An 18,261-nucleotide genomic window follows, 5' to 3' on the forward strand; every position below is an offset into this window, starting at 1 on the left:
CATGGGTAAACCCAATCAGGTATTGCGCAAGGCTCCGTTAAAACCCATCCCTGCAATTGGTGAACCTTTTTCAGCGATTGTCATTGATGTTGTTGGTCCTTTACCTAGAACCCAATCGGGATATATGTATTTATTAACGGTAATGGATAGAGCTTCTCGGTTCCCAGAGTCTTTCCCTCTTAGGAAAGTAACGTCAAAAGCTGTCTGGGAGAAGTTAGTAGAATATTTTGGTCGTTATGGGTTACCTTGTACCATTCAATCAGATCGCGGTACTAATTTTACTTCTAAGTACTTTCAGGACAGGTGTGCTGAACTGGCCATTCAGCACATCACCAGTGTCCCATACCATCCTGAAAGTCAAGGGGTTGTGGAAAGGTTCCACCAAACCTTATAAAGTATAATTGGTAAGTACAGTTACGAACGGGAGAGTAGTTGGGATAAGGAACTACCTTATGCATTATTTGCCTTAAGAACTCACCCAAATGAATCTACTGGTGTTTCTCCTTTCAGATTGGTGTATGGTCATGAGGTTCGAGGTCTTTTGGAAGTGTTATTTGAAGTGTTGGTTGGGGACGAAAACAAATTCAAAATTTAAATATATTTTTATCTAATTTGAAAAATAAATTGAGTGGTGCCTGGAAGTTTGCCCAGGATAATTTGCAAGCTTCCCAGGCTAGTATGAAAACATTCCATGATCGCAAGGCAGTAAGTCGTTCTTTCGAATCTGGAGATCTGGTTCTGGTTTTAGATATGGACCCTGATAGTTTTCTGAAACCCAGATTTAAAGGTCCATGGAAGGTAATAAGAAAGGTGTCTGACCTTAATTACGAATTAGATTCTCCAGGTTCTACTAGAAAGAGTAGAATTTTTCACATTAATAGATTAAAGAAATATGAAGGTAGAAATCCAGATCCATTAAATATTGTTTATGAAATACCATGTCCTCTAGCTACTATATTTTCTAAGGTTGATGATCCCGATAATAATGTTGATAACCATGTATCTGTAGAGAATTTAAAAACTAATGTTGAGATTTTTAATAAGACTAATGTTTTGTTGGAGCATCTGGATGAAGTCCAGAAGAAAGACGTGTTATGTTTGATAAAGTCTTTTCCAGAAGTGTTTAGAGAGACTCTAGGGCTTACTTCATGGCTTGAACATGATGTTGAAGTAGGTGATGCTCGTCCAGTAAAGCAGGCTCCTTACCGCTTGAACCCAGAAAAAGCCAAAGTAGTTGAGAAGGAGGTGCAGTATATGCTGGACCATGATCTTATTCAACCCAGCTCAAGTCCGTGGAGTTCTCCTATAGTTCTAGTAAAGAAACCTGACGGTGATTATAGAATGTAGAGTTAATCAGGTAACCAAGAGTGACAGTTTCCCTCTTCCTCGGATTGAAGATTTAATAGACCGGATAGGGAATGCCAAGTTTGTAACTAAATTAGACTTATTGAAGGGTTACTGGCAGGTGCCATTGTCTCACAGGGCCCGTGAGATTTCGGCATTTGTCACCCCAAATGGGTTGTATGAATGTAAGGTGATGCCTTTTGGTTTGAAAAATGCAGTTGTACATTCCAGCGCCTTATGAATAGGGTGATATGCGTGCTGGAAGGTATCGAAATATATATTGACGATTGATGGTATGCAGTCAGGACTGGAAAACCCATGTTGAAAGGTTAAGAAAACTGTTTCAGGTTTTAAGAAAGGCTGGTTTGGTTGTAAATATCAATAAGTGTGAGTTTGGTAAAGCTGTAGTGACCTATCTTGGTCATGAGGTTGGTTTGGGGAAGGTTGCTCCTAAGCATGCTAATATTGAGGTTATAGCCAACCTTCCTCTGCCGTGTAATGTCCGTGGTGTCCGCAAAATTCTTGGCATGTTAGGGTATTACAGGAGGTTCGTGAAGAATTTTGCTGACATCGCCCAGCCTTTAACTAATCTAAAGAAAAAGAACACTAAGTTTTTGTGGAGTACAGAGTGTGAAAAAGCGTTTAATAAGTTGAAATCGGTATTAGTCTCGGAACCAATTCTTAGCTCTCCAAATTTTAATAAACCTTTTATTTTGGCTGTGGATGCCAGCGACGTGGGCATTGGAGGAGTCCTGTTTCAGAGAGATGATGAGGGGGAAATGCACCCTGTATCTTACTTCAGTAAAAAGTTACTTCAGGCTGAAAGAAAGTACTCCACCATAGAGAAGGAAGCTTTGGCTCTGGTGAAGAGCGTATCCCATTTTTCCATTTTTTATCTAGTTCTCTCCAGGTTGAAGTGTTGACGGACCATAACCCGCTGGTTTTCATAAATAAGATGAAGGGAGCGAATCAAAGGATTCTGCGATGGGCACTTCTCCTTCAGGAATATAACCTGGTCTTCCAACATATAAAAGGAGTGGACAACAAGATCCCAGATGCACTTTCTAGGATGTGACATGCTGGCTGTTGTGCCGTTCCTGATTTTCTAATTTCCTTTTCAGATGGTGTATAGGCTATTAATGTTTCCTAATGATGTTATTGCTTATTTTTGTGCAATCCCGGAGTTCCCTGTTTTTTTTTTTTTTTTTTTTGAGCAGTTAGATTAAGTAGTCCTAGTGTGAGTGTATTTGTTTGTCATGTATACTTTACTTTATATTTTCGTATTAAGGTTTAAAAAGAAAATTCATTTTCCTGCTTAGTCAAATTAATTTTTTTCTTCTTTGAGGGAGGAAGGTGTCAGGCAGTAACGTAATTTTAAAGTAAATTCTCATTGTTTTGCCTTTTCGCACTGATGGCTTTAATTTTTCTATTGTTTGCAATTTTGTAAAACTAAGTTAAGTTAGGTATTTTGCTGTTGGTTTTATGTTAATTTATATTTTGGTTAAATGTAGGGTTAATTTGCTTTGGTTGAAAAAGCTTAAGTTTTTGTGGGGCCATCTATTGAGTGCAGTTTTAAGTGCGGCCCTCCTCAGTGTTTTTGCTTCCTTGCCAAATTTGTAACTCTGTTTATTTTTCTTTGTGGTGACTGGGAGTGTTGTAAGGAGAGGTGACTTGTGGCTCTCCTAAAGTATTCTCGAGAGTCTAGTTCAAGGCCGTTGAAGACTCTGGAGCTGCTGATCTGTCTGCTGTTGTGGATTATATATACATCTCTTCCTATTGTGAAGATTTCTCGCTTGTTCTCGGAGAACAACAATCTGCTGGTATTGAGCTGCTTCTTAATGTGAAAGGCAGTTATGTATATGGAGCTACATGTGGGAGTACGACGTGCAACTGTGATTTAAGTGACCTACTGGCTTAATCTTGACGTTGGCAGTTGTGTGTACATCTGGGCTCGAGAGCCTTTTTCGTCTTTCATGGATGTATCCACTGTATCAGCACCAGAGTGGCCTTGTTGGAGCAAGTAGGGTGTCTTCTCTCAGGTAAGAGGAACATCCTCTGTATATTTGGCGTGAGCTGTAGACTCAAGTGTTAAAATCCACCAACAGTTTTGAAGGGCAGTTCTTCTGATGAGAGTGACCTTCTGTGGCAGTTTTTGTTGAGCGGTATATAGACTCATCTGTATTAGTACTGGTCTGTGTCAACATACCAAAACATTGGATCTTCAGCTACACCTTAAACAGGGTGTAATCATAGTCTTCAAGCGTGTGTTTGGTAGTATATTTATTTATTATGAAAACTGTCCAAGGTATATTGTGAGACTGAGTTTCATGAGTGTATAAATTAATATTAAGGTTTAGATTTTTATATCTTAGGTAGGATTATTATTTCTTTTTGTATGTCCTTCCACTTCTTTCCTTTCTATTTAGTAATAGGCTAGCGTGGTGGGTAATTTTTGGGTCCCTTATTAAGATTAAGATTTGGTTTCTTCACTATGAGTAGGGTTTAGCTTTAGTTATAGGTGACACATGGAGTTATTTGATGGTATTTTGTACTTTATCAATTTATTACTTTTGTGAACCATCAGTGTTTGTGCATTTACTGTGCAATAAATATTGTGAAATTTTTGCCTATGAGTCTTTCTGGTTTTACCTCACACCTACTGATTTGTGTTTTTGTCACTGGATTTGAGATTAAAGTAAAAAAACCCATTATGACTTCCTCCTAGAGGGAGTTCGTAACAACGTTGCCTCTTTATGAGGTCGCTGTTAGGTAAAAGAGTTTGCTGTTTTATTTGGTCTCTGTTACTAAACAGATTTTTCTACCTTATTTGATTGCTGTTACTTAACAGAGTTTGCTATTTTATTTGCTTGTTGTTACTAATCAGACTTGGGTACTTTATGAGTTCACTGTTACTTAACAAACTTTGCTTCTTTTTGAGGTCACTGCTACTGAACGGACATTGCTGCTTTTAAGGTTTTTGGTACGAAATATAGTTTGCTACTTTATTTGGCCACTGTTACCTAACAGCCACTTTTAAATTATTTCTTAATGTCACTTAACACTCTTTGCTCATTTCTTGATTGATGTTACTTAGGAGAATTTGCTATTTAATGAGGTCACTGTTACTTAGCAGAATTTGCTACTTTACTTGGTCACAGTTACTTAATCGAGTTTGCCACTTTATTTGGTGGCTGATACTAAAAACTCTGCTACTTTTTGAGGTCACTGTTATGTAACACTCTTTGTTACTTTATTTGGTTGCTCTCACTTAATTGACTTTGCTACTTTATTAGATCACTGTTTCTTAACAGACTTTGCTAATTTATGAGGTCACTGTTACTTAACAAACGTTGCTTCTTTTTGAGGTCATTGCTATTGAACTTTGTTACTTTATTTGGTCACAGTTACTTAACAGACATTGTTACTTTATTTGGTTGTTGTTACTTAACAGAATTTGCTACTTTATTTTGTTGATGGTACTTAGCTAGCTTAGGTACCTTATGAAGTCACTGTTACTTAACAGACTTTGCTACTTTATTTGGCAGCTGTTACTTAACAGAGATTGTTCTTTATGATGTTGCTATGACTTAACAGACTTTGATACTTTATGAGATTTCTGTTACTTAACAGAATTTACTACTTTATTTAATGATTAACAGACTTTGCTATTTTATTTGGTCACTGTTACTTAACAGTGTTCTACTTTTTTTTTTACTTAACAGGTTTTGTTTCTTTATTTTTTTTGCTGTAACTTAACAGACTGATACTTTATGGTGTGTAATTTAAATAACAGAATTTACTACTTTATTTGGCCACAGTTACTCAATAGAATTTGCTCTTTTACTGTTTGCTGTTACTTAAAGGACTTTGATATTTTATGATGTCACTGTTACTTCACAGGTTTTCTACTTTATGAGGATGGTGTTATTTAACAGACTTTGCTACTTTATGAGGTCATTGTTATTTAACAGACTTTGCTACTCATTGTGGTTGCTGTTACTTATCAGACTGCTTCTTTATTTGATCACTGTTATTTAACAGTATTTGTTCAGTTATTTAGTTGCTGTTATTTAAGAAGAAACTTTGGTACTTTATTTTTTGTTGTTTCTTAATAGACTTTGCTACTTTAATTGGTCACTGTTACTTAACAGACTTTGCTACTTTATATTTGCTGGTAATGAAGAGACTTTGCTATTTTATTTGGTCGTTGTTACTTAATTGAGTTGGGTACATTATTTATTCACTGTTACTTAACAGACTTCGCTATTTTATTTGGTCACTTTTACATAAAAATCTTTGCTACTTTATTTTATTGCTGTTATGTAACAGACTTTGCTATTGTATGAGGTTGCAGTTATGTAACAGTCTTTGCTACTTTATTTGGTTGCTGTTACTTAGCAGACTTCTATACTTTGAGTGAATGTTATTGGAAAGACCTTGTTACTTTATTTGGTCACTGTTACTTAACGACCTTAGCTTCTTTTGTAAATTTTACATAACAGACTTGGCTAATTTACAAAGTTGTGGTTATGTACCAGTCTTTGCTGCTTTATTTGGCCACTGTTACTTAACAGATTTTAGTACTTTATGAAGTTACTGTGAATTAACAGATTTTGCTACTTTAAAATGTCACTGTTACTTAGACTTTCCTACTTTATGAGGTACCTGTTAGTAACAGACCTTGATATTTTATTTAGTCACGGTTACTTAAGAGACTTTAATACTTTATTCAGTTGCTGATAATTAACAGACTTTGCTACTTTATGAGGTTACAGTTACTTAACAAACTTTGCTACTTTACTTGGTTGCTTTACTTACAGATTCTGCTACTTTCAGGTTACTGTTTCTTAACAGACTTTGGTGGTTTCTAAGGTCACTGTTACTTCACAAACTTTGTTACTTTATTTTGTCACTGTTACTTAAAAGACTTTGCTATTTTATAAGGTCACTGTTACTTAACAGACTTTGCTACTTAAGAATGTCACGGTTACTTACCAAAATTTGCTACTTTATGAGGTCAGTGGTAATTAACAGATATGCTACTCTATAATATCACTGTTACTTAAAAGACTTTTCTTCTTTATGATGTTCCTGTTAAAAACAGACATGACTACTTTATTTAGTGACTGTTAATTAACAGACTTTCCTAATTTATCTAGGTGCTGTTTCTTAATGGACTTTCTTACTTTACTTGGTAACTTTTACTTAACAGACTTTGGTAATTTATTTGGTTGCTGTTACTTAACAGACTTTGGTACTTAATGAGGTTTGCTACTTTACTTGGTTGCTGTTACTTATTAGACTTTCCTACTCTATTTGGTTGTTGTTAATTAACAGATGTCGCTACTTTACTTTTTGCTGTTACTTAGCAGACTCTGTTGCTTTGTGAAGTCACTATTACTTAACAAACTTTCCTACTACTTTTTGTTGCAGTTACTTAACAGACTTTGCTACTTGATTTGGTTGCTCTTACTTAATAGACTTTGCTACTTTATTCATTCGCTAGTGCTTAAGAAACTTTGCTACTTTATGAAGTCACAGTTACATGAAAGACTTTGCTACTTTATGAGGGTACTGTTACTCAACACACTTAGCTACTTTATGAGGTTGCTGTTATTAACAGAATTTTGCTTTTTTTTGTTTCATTTTACTTTTAGACAGATTTGCTACTTTATTTGGTTGCTGTTACTTAACAGATTTTGCTACTTTATGTGCTTGCTGATATTAGCAGATTCTTTATTTTTTGAGTCACTGTTACTTAACAGACTTTGCTATTTTATGAGGTTTTGGTTACTTAAATAGTTTGCTACTTTATTTGGTTCTGTTACTTAATAGACTTTGCTACTTTATAAGTTTGCTGTTATTTAACAGACTTTGCTTTTTTGTTAGGATGTTGTTTTTAACGGTCTTTGTTACTTTATTTTGTTGCTGTTACTTAATAGACTTTTCTACTTTTTTTTTTGCTGTTACTTAACAGACTTTGCTACTTTATTTGGTAACTATTCTTAACAGACTTTGATTTTTTTGAGGTTTGTTATTTTTAACAGATTTTTTCTTTATGAGGTCATTGTTACTTAACAGACTTTGCTACTTTATTTGGTTGTTGTTACTTAACTTTTAACACTTTATTTGTTGCTGTTACTTAACAGACTTTGGTATTTCATTTATCAGTTGTTATTTAACAGACTTTGCTTTTTTTGAGATTACTGTTACTTAACAGACTGCTACTTTATGATTTACTGTTACTTAACAGGATTTGCTAATTTATTTGGTCAATGTTACTTAACAAAGTTTGCTAGTTAATAAAGTTACACTTTACTTTTATTTTAAAGACTTTGCTATTTTATGAGGATGCTGTTACTTAACACATTTTGCTACCTTATTTGGTCACTTTACTTGACAGATTTGCTTCTTTATTTGATTGCTGTTATTTAACAGACTTTTGCTACTTTTTAGGTTTTGTTAATAACAGACTTTGCTACTTATTTGAATGATTTTACTAATAATAGACATTGCTGCTTTTTGGTCACTGATACTTCACAAAGTTTTTCTACTTTATTTTACCGTTTCTTAACAGACTTTGCTACTTTATTATTTATTTCTTTTGACTCTGATACTTTAGTCCCTGTTACAAAAAGACTTTTCTACTTTATTTTTTTAACAGACTTTGCTACTTTATGAGGTTTGTTAACAGACTGTTTATGAGGTTGCTGTTACTTATTTTTATTTTTTATTTATCTTGTTATTTAACAAATTTGCTACTTTAAGCTTTTAACAGACTTTTACTGTTTCTTAACAGACTACAGTTTTTATTACTTTATTTTAGACTTTGCTACTTTTTTGGTTTTGTTATTAACTTTTTTATTTTACCAGTTTTACTTAACAGATTTTTTTAACTTTAACAGTTACTAACAGATTTAGCTACTTTATTTGGTCACTGTTATTTAACAGACTTTGCTACTTTATTTGGTTGCTGTTAATTAACAGACTTTGCTACTTTTTTATTACTGTTACTTAACAGACTTTACTATCTTATGAGGTTACTATTATTTAAGAGACTTTGCTAGTTTTGATGTCACTGTTACTTAACAGACTTTGATACTTTAATTTTATATTTTAACAGTCTTTTATTTTATTGGTTGCTGTTAATTAACATTTTGCTTTATTTTTATTTTACTTTTATTTGTTTCATTTTGTTAACAAATTTTTTTATTATTTTTTTTCAGTTATTTATTTTATTTTTTTACTTTATATTTGGTTGCTGTTACTTAACAGACTTTGCTACTTTATGAGATTGTTGTTATTAACAGGCTTTTACTTTATTTTATGTTTTATATAACAGACTTTGCTACTTTATTTTTGATGTTACTTAACAGACTTTTTTACTTTATTTGTTTTGTTCTTAACAGTTTGTTAACAGTCTTTGGTATTTTATTTTCATTCCTGTTATTTTTAATAGACTTACTACTTTATTTGTTGGTCACTGTTTTTTAACAGATTTTGCTACTTTATTAGGTCATTGTTACTTAAACAAACTTCTTTGATGAGGGTTTGCTTTTTTATTTGCTTTTTATTTGTTGCTGTTAATTAACACTTTTTACTTATCAGTCTTTGCTACTTTATTTAGTTGCTGTTACTTAACAGAATTTTGCTATTTTACTTTATTTTTTGTTAATTAACAGACTTTGCTATTTTTATTTTTGCTACTTTATTAGTTCATTTTATTAACAGAGATTATTTTTTTTTATTTAACAATTTTTTTTACTTTTATTTGGTTTTGTTATTAACAGACTTTGCTATTTTTTATTTTTCAATGTTACTGAACAGACTCCTACTTTATTTGGTACAGTTTGTTACAAATTTTAATTCCTGTTAATTTAGACTTTTATTTATTTAATTTTGGTTACTTTTTTAACAGACTTTGATGTTATTTACTGTCTTTTTACTTTATTTTTTACTGTTTTAACAAATTTTACTTTAGTTGTTGTTAATTAACATTTTTGCTATTTATTTTTGTTTGACTTTATTGTTACTTAGTTTTTATTTATTTGGTTTTGTTATTTCTTTGCTCTTTTTGTAGTTCATTTTAAACAATTTACTATTTTATTTTTTTAAACTTATGAGTTTGCTGTTGTTAACTAACTACTTTATTTGGTCACTGTTATTTAACAGACTTTGCCTTTATTTGGATGCTGTTAATTAACAGACTTTTGCTACTTTATTTTTTTTGACTATCTTTGAGGTTGTTATTTAAGGGACTTTGCTAGTTCATTTCACTTTACTACTTTATTTAATTGGTTGCTGTTTTTAATTTTTTTATTTACAGACTTTATTTACTTTATTTTGCTGTCACTGTTACTTAACAGAGTTTGTTTTACTTATTTGGTTGCTGTTAATTAACAAACTTTTTACTTTTTTGAGATTGCTGTTACTAACACTTGCTACTTTTTATTTTTATATAATTTATTTGCTACTTTATTTGGCTGATGTTACTTTACAGACATTTTACTTTATTTTATTTAGTTTGTTAACAGCCTTTGTTATTTTATTTCATTCCTGTTAATTAACAGACTTTTGCTACTTTACTTTATTTATTTTTTTAATTTATTTTTATTAGTCATTGTTACTTATTTAACAGATTTTGGTACTTTATTTTTATTTGTGCTGTTTAACATTTTTACTTTATTGGGTATTTTAGAACAGACTTTGCCTTTTTATGTTTTAACATTGGTTATTAGTCGTTATTGAAGTTTTTAACAGAGTTTTTTTGCTTTTATTTGGGTCACTGTTACTTAACACTTTTTGCTACTTTATTTGTTGCTATTCAGATTTATTTAGTTTATGCTACTTTTTTTTGTTGTTACTTAACAGCATTTAATTTATTTGGTTTTATTAGGTCCTTGCTTTTTATGGTTTAACAGACTTGATTTTTATTCATTTATTTTTATTTTTTATTTATTTTATTTAACAGACTTTACTATTTGAGTTTGAGGTCAATGTTATTTAACAGACCTTTAATTTATTTGATCACTGTTATAAAACAGCCTTTGATGCTTTATTTGGTCATTGTTACTTAAGAGAGTTTGTAACAGAATTTATTTATTTGTCACTTTATTTCAATTAACAGACTTTCCTACTTTATTTCATTCAGTTTTTATTTAACAGACTTTTATTTACTTTTTTAATGAGTTCAAGTTAATATTAAAAGAATTTACTTTTATGAGTTACTCTTACTTAACAGACTTTAGTACTTTATTTGATTTATTATTACTTAACAGACATTTTTTTTGTGTTTGATGTTATTCAACAGACTTTTCGACATTATTTGGTCGTGTTTACTCAACAAACATTGATATTTTATTTGTTTTTTTACTTAAGAGGTTGTCACTTAACAGACATTGCTACTTTATGAGGTCACTGTTGTTAACAGATTTAGCTACTTTATGAGGTCACAGTTGTGTTAATAGACTTTTTACTTTATTTATTTGGTTTATCTTTTTAACAGACTTTGCTACTTTATGAGATCTCTGTTACTTAACAGACTTTGCTACTTTATGAGTTCATGATATTAACTGACTTTGCCACTTTATGAGGTCGTGGTTACATAGTGATCTTTGCCCCTTAATTTGGTCACTATTAATTATCAGACTTTGCTGCTTTATTTTTATTTTTTTTTTTTAAGTTTCTACTTTATGTCACGGTTAGTTAACAGTTTTGGCTTTTCATTTGTCACTTTTACTTAATAAACTTTGCTATTTTATTTGGTTGCAGTTACTTAACAGACTTTGCTACTTTATTTGGTAGCTGTTACATAAATTCTTTGTTACTTTATTTTTTGCTGTTACTTAACAGACTTTGTTACTTAGTTAGGTCACTGTTACTTAACAGACTTTGCTTCTTTATGAGGTCAATGTTACTATACAGACTTTGCTACTTTATTCGATTGCTGTTACTTAACAGACTTTGCTATCTTATTTGATCACTATTTCTTAACAGACTTTTTTGGTTTATTTGGTTGTTGTTTTAACATACTTTGGAAACTTTATGAGGTCATTTGTTAATTAGTTTTATTTTTGCTACTTTATTTGGTCATTATTTAAAGACTTTCGTGATTTATTTCATCACTTGTATTTATAGACTTTGTTATTTTATTTGGTCGCTGATACTTAAGAGAATTTGCTTGATTTTATTTAGTCGCTGTTTCTTGACAGACTTTGCTACTTTATTTGGTTGCTGTTACTTTACAGCCTTTGCAGCTTGTTTAGGTGCTGCTACTTAACACAGTTTGCTACTTTATTGGGTTTAGATACTAAACAGTCTGTGCTACTTTTTATGTCACTGTTATGACAGCATTTGCAACTTTATTAAGGTCGTTTTTAGTTAACAGACTGTGATACTTTATTTAGTTGCTATTACTTAACAAAATTTTTTGGTACTTTATTTGGTTGCTGTTACTTAACGAATTTTGCTACTTTATGAGGTCACTGTGTAATTAACAGGAATTAGCTACTTTTGAAGTTTTAGTTACTTAACAGACTTTGCTACTTTATTTTCTCATTGTTACTTAACAGACACTTTTAATTTATTTGGTTTTGTTACTCAACAGTCTTTGCTCTTTTGTGGTTCATGTTACTAACCAGACTAAGCTATTCAATGAGGTAACTGTTACTTAACAGACTTTTTTACTTTATTTCATCACTGTTATAACAGGTTTTTCTACTTTATTTGGTTTCAGATACTAGAAGCAGTTTATGCTACTTTTTATGTCTGTTACTTGACAGCATTTTAACTTTAGTAGGTCGCTTTTAGTTAACAGACTGTGATACTTTATTTAGTTGCTATTACTTGATGGACTTTGCTACTTTATGGGGCAATGTTACTTAACAGACTTGCTGATTTATTTGATCACTGTTATAAAACAGCCTTGGATACTTTATTTGGTCATTGTTACTTAAGAGTTTGCTACTTTATTTGGTCGCTGTCAATTAACAGACCTTCCCCTACTTTATTTCATCCTGTTACTTAACAGACTGTGTTATAATGAGTTCAATATTACATAAAGAATTTACTACTTTATGAGTTACTCTTATAACAGATTTGTTACTTTATTTGGTTATTGTTACTTAACAGACATTACTTTTTGCGTTTGATGTTATCAGCAGACTTTTCGACATTATTTGGTCTTGTTTACTTAACAAACATTGACATTTTATTTGTTGGCTTTTATGGAGGTGGCTGTCACTTAACAGACAGTAATTTGCTTTATGAGTTCACTGTTGTTGTAAGAGGTTGCTTCTTTATGAGTCTGGGTTGTGTAATAGACTTTGCTATATTGGTTTATCTTCATTAACAGACTCTACTACTTTGTAAGTCCCTCTCTGTTTGCTATACAGACTTTGCTGCTTTGTAGTTCATGATGCCATGACTTTGCCACTTTATGAGGTCATTTGGTTACCTATTGATCTTTGCACCACTTAATTTGGTCGCTATTCGTTATCAGACTTTACTGTTTATCTCATTACTTTTATTTAAGTTTCTACTTTATGTCACGGTTGGTTTACAGTTTTAGCTACTTCATGTTGTCCTTTTACTTAATAAACTTTGCTTATTTGTTGGTCGCTGATACTTAAGAGAATTTGCTTCCTTATTTAGTCGCTGTTTCTTGACAGACTTTGCTACTTTATTTGGTTGCTGTTACTTAACAGACTTTGCTGATTTATGAGGTCACAGCTACTTGGCAGACTTTGCCACTTTAACAGGGCACTGATGCATAACTTTTATTTATTTCTTAATGAGGTTGCGATTACTTAACAGACTTTGGTACTTTATTTATCACTATTACTTAACTGACATTGTTACCTTATTTGGTCGCTGATGCAGACTTTGCTACTTTATTTGTTTAATGTTACTTAGAAGACTTTGCTACTTTGAAGTAGGTCATAAATGCTGATCTTGCTACTTTATTTGTTTTCTGTTACTTAATAACGTTGCTTCACTGGTGGTTACTGTTACTTAATAGATTTTGCTACTTCATGATGCCATTATTACTTACTAGACTTTACCGTTTTATTAGGTCTCAATTGCTTAACAGACTATGTTACTTTATTGGTTACCATTAATTAACGACTCTGCTACATTAAATGGTTGTTTTACTTAAGAGACGTTTATACTTTGCTTGTACAGTTTGTAAACCTTGATACTTTTTTGTTGTTACTTAACAGACTTTTCTTCTTTATTTGCAGGTGTTACTTAACAGACTTTGCTGCTTTATTGGGTTGTTTACTTAAAACGCTTTGCTAATTTATTTGATTGTTGTAAAATAACACGTTTTGTTACTGTATTTGGTTGCGAGGATTATTTAACTGACTTTCCTACTTCATGAGGTCACTGTTAATCAAAGTCTTTGCTACTTTATGAAGTTCTTGTTACTTATCAGACTTGGTTATTATACTTGGTCACTGTTACTCAACAGACATTGTTACTATTTGGTCGCTTTAAATTAACAGACTTTGCTACTTTAATGATGTTGCTGTTACTTAAGGTCTCCTACTTAATTTGTTGCTTTTTACTAAAAGAGTTTGCTACCTTATTTGGTTACTGTTTCTGTACTTTGCTTCTTTTGAGGATTACTTTACTTAACAGACTTTCCTACTTTATTTGGTAACTTTTACTTAACAGACTTTGCTACTATATTTGGTTATGTTACTTAACAGACTGCTACTTCATGATATCAATGTTACTTTTAAGCTTTGCTACTTTATGAGGTTACTGTTTCTTAATAAATTTGCTACTTTATTTGGTTACTGTTACTTAACACACTTTGCTAGATTACGAGGTCATTGTTACTTTAACAACTTTGCTAATTTATATACTCCCTCTTACATAACAAACTTTTGCTACTTTGCTTGCTAGCTGTTACTTATACTGTGCTACATTAGTTGGTCACTGTTACTTGACAGAGTTTATAACTGTCAATTGGGTACTTAGCAAACTTTGCTACTTTACTTGGTTATTGTTACTTAACAGACTTTGCTACTTTATGAGGTGATTTTTATATAACAGACTTTGCTAATTTATTTGAACTCTTTTACCATTAACAGACATTGCTGCTTTGTTTGGTCAAGCAGAAATTCAGAGTTTCCTACTCTATGGAGTGGTTTTCTTAACAGACTTTGTAACTTTATTTGATTGTTGTTACTTAGCAGACTTTGCTACTTTATGATGTCACTGTTACTAATCAGACTTTGCTACTTTAAGGGGTTGCTGTTATATAACAGGCTTTGCAACTTTATTTCGTTGCTGTTACTTAATAAATTTGCAACTTTTTGGTTACTGTTTCTTAACAGATTTTCCCTACTTTACTTAGCTGATGTTGCTTAACAGACTTTCTTACCTTATGAGGTTGCTGTACTAACATACTTAGCTACTTTATATGGTCGTGTTATTTTAATCCTCTTTGCTACTTTATTTATTGTTGTTACTTAGACTTTGCTACTTTATGAGTTAATTTTACTTAACAGACTTTGCTACTATTTGGTCACTGTTAATTAACAGACTTTGCTAGTTTATAATGTCAATGTTACTTAGCAGACTATGTTACTTTAATTGGTTGCTATCTTACGAACTTGCTCTGTTCGTAGCAGACTTAGCCGCTATTTGGTCACTGTTATAGCAGTATTTGCTACGTGTTGGTCACTTAGCAACAGACTTTGCTACTTTATGAGGTGCTGTTATTAACAAACAGCCACTTTATTTGGTCGCTATTACTTAACAGATATTGCTACATTATTTGGTTGTTGTTACTTAACGAACTTTGCTACTTTATTTCTTTGCTGTTAATTAATGAACTTTGTTACTTTATTTCGTGGCTGTTACTTAACAGACTTTGTTACTGTAATAAGTCATCGTTATAACAAACTTTACTTCTTGATGAGGTTTTTATTACTTCACAGCCGCTGCTACTTTATTTAGTTGCTGTTACTTATAAGTTTTGTTTCTTTATTTGGTTGATGTTACTTAACAGACTTTGCTACTTTATGAGGTCACTATTACGTAATAGACGTTGCCTCTTTATGAGGTCGCTGTTAGGTAAAGTTTGCTGTTTATTTGGTCTCTGTTACTAAACAGACTTTTCTACCTTATTTGATTGCTGTTGCCAAATAGAGGTTTGCTATTTTATTTGCTTGCTGTTACTAATCAGACTTGGGTACTTGCATGAGTTCACTGTCACTTAACAAACTTTGCTTCTTTATGGGGTCACTGCTACTGAACGGACTTCCCCTGCTGCTTTTAAGGTTTTGGTACGAAATATAGTTTGCTACTTTATTTGGTCACTGTTCCTAACAGCCACTTTTAAATGATTTGGTAATGTCATAGCACTCTTTGCTCATTTTTGATTGATGTTACTTAGCAGAATTTGCTGTTAATGGGGTCACTGTTACTAACATGAACTTTGCTACTTTACTTGGTCAAAGTTACTTAGTAATTGGGTTTGCCACTTTATTTGGTGGCAGATACTAAAAAGCCTCTGCTACTTTTTTGAGGTCACTGTTATGTAACACTCTTTGTTACTTTATTTGGTTGCTCTCACTTAAATGACTTTGCTACTTTATTAGATCACTGTTTCTTAACAGACTTTGCTAATTTATGAGGTCACTGTTATATTAACTTTCGACTTTGCTTCTTTTTGAGGTCATTGCTATTGAACTTTGTTACTTTATTTGGTCACAGTTATAACAGACATTGAGGTACTTTATTTGGTTGTTGTTACTTAAACAGAATTTACTACTTAATTTTGTTGTTAATTTATAGCCAAACAGGTACCTTATGAAGTCACTGTTATAACAGACTTTGCTCTTTATTTGGCAGTTGTTACTTAACAGAGATTGTTCTTTATGATGTTGCTATGACTTAACAGACTTTGATACTTTATGAGATTTCTGTTACTTAACAGAATTTACTACTTTATTTAATGATTAACAGACTTTGCTATTTTATTTGGTCACTGTTACTTAACAGAGTGTTCTACTTTATTTTTTTTTTGTTTTTACTTAACAGGTTTTGTTTCTTTATTTTTTTTTGCTGTAACTTAACAGTTTTGATACTTTTGTAGTTATTAATAATTTAAATAACAGAATTTACTACTTTATTTGGCCACAGTTACTCAATAGAATTTGCTCTTTACTGTTTGCTGTTACTTAAGGACTTTGATGTTTTATGATGTCTTTCTGTTACTTTGGGTTTTCTACTTTATGAGGATGGTGTTATTTAACAGACTTTGCTACTTTATGAGAGTCATTGTTATTTAACAGACTTTGCTACTCATTGTGGTTGCTGTTGCCCATCAGACTGTCTTTATTTGATCACTGTTATTTAACAGTATTTGTTCAGTTATTTAGTTCCTGTTATTTAGAAGAAACTTTGGTACTTTATTTTTGTTGTTTCTTAATAGACTTTGCTACTTTAATTGGTCAGTGTTACTTAACAGACTTTGCTACTTTATATTTGCTGTGGTAATGAAGAGACTTTGCTATTTTATTTGGTCGCTGTTACTTAATAGAGAGTTAGATTTATTATTTATTCACTGTTAATTAACAGACTTTACTATTTTATTCGGTCATTTTTACATAAAAATCTTTGCTACTTTATTTTATTGCTGTTGCAGTAACAGACTTTGCTATTGTATGAGGTTGCGGTTATGTAACAGTCTTTGCTACTTTATTTGGTTGCTGTTACGTAACAGACTTCTATACTTTATGAGTGAATGTTATTGGAAAAGACATGCTACTTTATTTGGTCACTGTTATAACGACCTTAGCGCATTTTTGCTAAATTTTACATAGAACTTTGCTAATTTACAAAGTTGTGGTTATGTAGCAGTCTTTGCTGCTTTTATTTGGTCCACTGTTACTCAACAGATTTTAGTACTTTATGAAGTTACTGTGAATTAACAGATTTTGCTACTTTAAATGTCACTGTTATAGACTTTCCTACTTTATGAGGTACCTGTTAGTAACAGACCTTATTTTTATTTAGTCATGGTTACTTAGAGACTTAACTACTTTATTCAATTGCTGATAATTAACAGACTGCTACTTTATGAGGTTACAGTTACTTAACAGACTTTGCTACTTTACTTGGTTGCTTTACCTACATATTTTGCTACTTTTTTGGTACTGTTTCTTAACAGACTTTGAGTGGTTTCATCACCTTTACGCCACAAACTTTGTTACTTTATTTTGTCACTGTTACTTAACAGACTTTGCTATTTTATGAGGTCACTGTTACTTAACAGACTTTGCTACTTAAGAATGTCACGGTTACTTACCAAAATTTGCTACTTTATGAGGTCAGTGGTAATTAACAGATTTGCTACTCTATAATATCACTGTTACTTAAAAGACTTTTCTTCTTTATGAGGTTCCTGTTAAAAAGCAGATATTACTACTTTATTTAGTGACTATTAAATTAACAGACTTTCCTACTTTATCTAGGTGCTGTTTCTTAATGGACTTTCTTACTTTACTTGTGCTTTACTTAACAGACTTTGCTAATTTGTTGGTTGCTGTTACTTAATAGACTTTGGTACTTAATGAGGTTTGCTACTTTACTTGGTTTGCTGTTATATTAGACTTTCCCTACTTTATTTGTTGTGGTTACTTAACAGATATTGCTACTTTACTTTTTTGCTGTTACTTAGCAGACTCTGTTGCTTTGTGAAGTCACTATTACTTAACAAACTTTCCTACTACTTTTAGTTGCTGTTACTTAACAGACTTTGCTACTTTATTTGGTTGCTCTTACTTAATAGACATTGCTACTTTATTCATTCGCTATTGTAGAAACTTTGCTACTTTATGAAGTCCACAGTTACATGAAAGGCTTTGCTACTTTATGGGGTACTGTTACTCAACACAC

The sequence above is a fragment of the Macrobrachium rosenbergii genome, unplaced genomic scaffold, assembly GCF_040412425.1.
Source record: "Macrobrachium rosenbergii isolate ZJJX-2024 unplaced genomic scaffold, ASM4041242v1 13908, whole genome shotgun sequence".
NCBI classification, from domain to species: Eukaryota; Metazoa; Arthropoda; class Malacostraca; order Decapoda; family Palaemonidae; genus Macrobrachium; species Macrobrachium rosenbergii.